This window comes from Falco rusticolus, chromosome 17 (assembly GCF_015220075.1).
Source record: "Falco rusticolus isolate bFalRus1 chromosome 17, bFalRus1.pri, whole genome shotgun sequence".
Lineage (NCBI taxonomy): Eukaryota > Metazoa > Chordata > Aves > Falconiformes > Falconidae > Falco > Falco rusticolus.
In genome coordinates, this window is record NC_051203.1 from 3,583,341 (window position 1) to 3,588,674 (window position 5,334).

Below are 5,334 nucleotides of genomic sequence, written 5' to 3' on the forward strand. Positions count from 1 at the left end.
CAAGCCGTCTCATACCTCTCAGCCTCCTGCACAAAAGACAACGCTGTAAAAGAAGGGAAAACTACCCAGGCTGCCAACTGCGCAGCGCAGACGCCCTGCACGCGTGCGAGATGCAGGGAATGGTTTGTTGGCCGGGGAAACGCCACCGGCTGCCAGGGAGCCCGTGTTTGCTGTCACTTTGGGGTGTCCTCATGCCATGCATGCACCCATGCCGGGGCCAGCCTGCGAGCTGCCCGTTCCCTGATGATGGGGACCTGCCAGCCCAGCCCCCCGGCTCCTTCACTCCATCAGCAGGAGCTTGGCAGGAGCAGGGTGGGACAGCTCTGTGCTGCTGTCGCCAGCAGAGATTACACAGAAAGTTATCGTGTCTCAGGGGAAGGGGGGTGCAGAAGCTGTCTGAGCTCGGCGATAGCTGAAGCAGTGCAGAATTGGCAAATGCCGGAGGGTTTCACTGCCAAACGGCAATCTGCCTGAAAGCACCGGCTCCTCCAGCCAGCCTCGGAGGCTGGGACCCAAGCGGAGCCCATATATCCCCCGTTCTGCCTTGCTACCAAGTTGGAGAAGGAAAATGCAGAAACACTCGTGTTAACCCTCTCCTGAGTGCCTGGGGTGGGGGGAGCAGAGAGAAGCCGAGCAGCCCGGCAAGCCCCTCACCCTCATGCGCTGCCACAGACCTGGGCAAAGAGGGCAGTTTGCCCCCACAGAAACACCGAGACCCCGAGGGACACAAGGGACAAAGTCAGGATGCGCAGAACAGCTGGACTGGTGGCCCCTGGGGTTGTACACACATCTATACTCACAGGCACGTATATCCAGGGACCACCACTCAGTTTAATGCAACCCCTTCAGTCCTACGCAAAGGCAGAGAAACCAGGTGGAAGCTCAGCGGCAGGAGAGCTGGACGGACACACAGACCCCGGCTCACACCACAGGTATTTTCCCTTGCCCAAGTGCATCCTGGAGCTCAGCACCTCCATGTGCTCCAGCCGAAGGGGGCTCTGCCTCCCGGGCGCTGCCGGGTCTCAGGGCTGAGCCGGTGGTGGGAAGGAGCAGGTCGGTTGGGTTGTGTGGGGAGCAGATGATTTTTCCAGCATCGGAGAGGTTAGGAAAACAAGAGGGAGAAATAACCGCTTTGGAGGGGTTGATGGTGGGCTTGGTGTGTGGTCCAGCTGCCTGGGGAAGGCACAGCGGCTCCGGGCACACCTGGGATGGGGCATGGAAGGGCCGGATCCTGGCCCAGCAGCACTGTGCACCCAGGCACCACCATCACCAGGGCTAATTACAGCCACTGGGCTCCTGTTTATGAGCCCCATGCTGGGTGCTTGGGTCCTCCGTGTGAGCAGAGCAGGGCCTTCAACTAGAAAACATCCCAAATAAAATTGAGTGACTTTATTTTTGTTTTAATAACATTTCTTCTGCCTTCGACAGCTTAACGTACACCTTATTTTATCTATGGAGCTGATACAAACCCCATCAGCTCAAGCACATCCTTTTTTCCTGCTAGCAAAAGCTGCTGCCATTGCATGAGTGGCTTTCAAGTGTCACCTTGTCCCTCTTGGCCATGCAATGCCGAGGGCTGGTACATGGTGCCGAGGGCTGGTGCATGGTGCCATGGGCTGGTGCATGGTGCCAAGGGCTGGTACATGGTGCTAAGAGCTGGTGTGCAATGCTGAGGCACCGAGTCACCCCGCCAGCACCAGGATACCTGCCTTGCGAGCAAGCAGAGACTTTTCCGCGCAGCTCGTCAGGAAGAGGTGCCTCATAAACCCAAATAGTGATTTCCTGCTGCAGTCGGTGGGAGTTGTTTTCTTTAAAAATGCAGCTGAAACTGGAGAGGAGATGGAGTTAGCTTAAATATCTGGGAGCTGGGGAGTTTGCTGTGTGTGAGACAGCGCCAGCAGCCAACACACACACACATGCGCATGCACCCGCCAGGGATGCCAACATTTGAAAGCCATTAACAGGAATATTTTGGGAGGAAAATTCAGCCCTACCTTTAACCCCACACAGAAACACACTGAACAGCCCCCATGAGTTATAGAGTGAAAAAAGTGGCACCATTTTTCTTTTAAGACCAAAGCGCTCGTCCGCGCGAAGAAGGGAAAGTTGGCACACGTTGCACACACGTGCATGGCAGGGCGAACAGACACTCACCTCCCATGCATTAATTCACTCCTATTTACATGCTGCGCCTCATACGGGCTTCTGCTCACACCCACCCTGCTTCCCCCACGTGCACAGAGGCGGCGGTGGCATGTGGAGGTGACCCCAGCGCTGCTATTTCCTCTGTGTATATATATGTGTGTGTGACAGACCCTACAGTGTGCCATATAGTCTGTCACGCCGTATATAGCTATATATACACACGTGCATCTACATAGACACGCATGCCTACATATATATATACACGTATACATGGTTTTCTGCATTCGTTTGCTTGTATATATTTTTCTATACTCGCCCCAGGTAGTACGAACTGCGTTAGGTTGTTGCAGGCTGCATCCCAAGAGCCGGCTCTGGGTTTCCTTTGCCTGTGGGTGGGTTGCCCCTCAGTGACGGGACGCCCTGTGCTAGGGCTGGGTTTCCCGTGGAAAGCTGAACCTCCTACCCGATTGCCAGAGCTCAGTAGCCCCCTCAGTAATCCGGGAGCCATCCCCTGTGCTGCCATTTGGTGTTAATTACTTGCTGGCACTGCTGATGCTGGAGGGATGCTGGTGGCTCCCAGTAGGTCCAAACTCCATTTCTACCCAAGCCCCATTGATTTCCAAGCTTGTTCCTGCCTGATTCTGTTCCTGGTGATGGGCAATGATTTTATTTTTTTTTCATTTAAGGTTCTTTAAAGGGCACTGAGTCCTCATCTTTGCTGGGTGTCTGTGCTGTAGTGTCTCTGCCTGCTCCGGTACCCATGCTGCAGAGGGGAGAGATGCATCTAATGCGTCTGGCTTCGTTATTTTGCTCAGGATTTTGGCAGCACGGAGGGAACTCTCACAACATACACCATGCTGAGCACACAGCCCCTCGGCTGGGCCAGGACCTATATATATATATATACACACACACAGAGGAGGCTCAGCCATGCTGGTGATGATTAACCGTGTGTGCTGCCTTCCAGCCACCTTTTATCTCCTCACCATAAAGCAGATCCTGGGGGCTTCCTGCCTTCCTGGCTGTGCTCAGCCTCCTCCAGGCCTCTCGCCTTGCTCTCCCCTTGCCCCACGTCAGCCGGGCAGCGAAGCCGCTCAGAAATGGCTTCCAGATGTTGCAAGCAACCAGCTCTTGCAGCCCGGAGCAGCTGGGGCACACAAGCCCCAGCCAGGCACGTTTCCCTGGGTCCCTGCCGAGCCCAAAAGCAGAGGCTGCCCCTTGCACCCATCCCAGTCACCCTCGGCGGCGGTGGTTTGGCTTTTTTGGGCAGCCCGGCAGGTGCCGGAGCACAGCCCTGCCCTGTACCCACCGGTGCAATGCCAGGTTGCCCAAGGTGTGAAGTTCTTTGGATGCTCCCACCTGGCTAGTCCAAAACTGCAGATTTTTAAGGCAATTTTATTGGCATGATGCTGCCCTCTAGTGAAGGGATGACCAGTCATCCCAGTCTCCCAGCCAGTTGCGAGGCCCTGGTTTGCTCCTCGAGTGGAAAATCGGGACACGAGTAGACTATTTTTACTACAGACGTGCTCAGTACCTGCACCTCTTAGTGACATCCAAAGACACCCATTGCATTAGCAAAAATTCGACACAACTTCATCGGGAGCAGTTTCTAGGCAAAAAGCACCAAGAAAAAAAAAAAAAAAAAGGAAGAAATCGGTGTAAGAAGAATTAAAAGGGATGTCAGAGGCTGCACTGGCAGCAAAAGTGCCGGTCGGCTCTGACCACCCCATGGAGATCTGCCCTGTCTCAGCTGTGGCCGTGACACCCTACCAAACTGGGGGGTCCTCTGGGTTGCTTTGCTATGAGGTGGGTTTTGCTGGGGGCCAGGGACCAGCCAGGTGGTGGGTATCGGCAAGTGGGTGATGGAGATGAAAGACGAAATCTCCCAGTAGGGAATCACCCGGCATCACCCCATCACTGGGTGGTGATGGGGAACCACCTGCAGAGGGGCTGGGGTATAAAAGGTTGTGGGCAGGGCAGGGCTTTTCTTGTGGGGGTTGGTGGGGTGGGCTCTGTGGGGAGCAGCCAAGGTAAGCATGTGCTCTCCCTTTTTCCCTGGTAAAAAAGCAGGAGAAGGCAGTTGGGGTAACCCCAGGCTGGCAATGGGAAGGTGGGGAAGCTGATTTTCTCTGCCCATCAGACCACCCTCCCCTTGTGTGGGGTTGCTGGGCTGTGCTGAAGGTGCAGTTGCTTCTGTTATTTTGGGGTTGAATCTTCCTGTTTCTGCCTGTAGCTCTCTGCCCTAAAGTCTTGATGCTGTCTTTCCCTTCCCAGCTAGGTTTTGTTCTCCAAGTCCTAGGGCTCCTCTGTAGCATCTGAGATAAAATAAATTGCTTTCCGGAGGTTGCACTGGGGCTTGGTGGCAGCTGGGTTCCTACAGTGGTTGCTGTCTCTGCTCTTCCCTGAAAACTTGTAGCTTTTGGAAAAGCCAGAGTGTCCCCAAGCGCTTCTCCCATCCCTGCCCATGGGCTGTTTTGCCCAACTAGCTTGATCCCAGGGTTGCTTCCAATGCAATAGGTATTTGAGATGGTGTGAAGGATCACACCAGGTCCCCACAAACATCCAGCTCAGCATTCCAAGCAGTCCCCCAGTGACCGTGCTGCTGCCACCTGTAGCAGTGGCTGCACTTCAGAAGATTCACTTGTACGTGACATTTTACAATCCCCCGGCGAGGATAGCCCAGTGCATGCTACAGCCATCACTATTCTTATTTTCTGGGGTGCAGAGCAAGGCTGGCCTTGTGGGTAGAGCTCTGAACAGTAGAGAGGAGGCTTCGCTCTTGTGTCACACTGCTCAGGTGTCAGGTGGGAATGAAAATTCTCCTGCCTTTTTCACTCCAGCCTGTTTGGATTGCAAATTCCAGTGCTGGCATCCTGGCCCTGCAGAGTACCTGGCACAGCACCTCTCTGTTACCCCAGTGCCCAGGCGGCTGGGAGGAGATACTCCCCACCCCCACCCCCGCATCCCCATCCCACAGCCGCTTTGCAGGACCAGCCTGTGCCTCCTTGTCAGGAGTAAGCATTCACCCACAGGGGACGGAAAGCAAGTGAGGGAGGTGAGCATCTACATGGCGGTATTTCTTGACTGTAAATGGGAGCTGTTGCAGTCACAAGCGCTTCAGTAGCCCCTTGACTATTTCTCTGCTTCAAATTTTTTGAGCAGTCTTGCTGCTGGCTGAGTCCCCCAGCA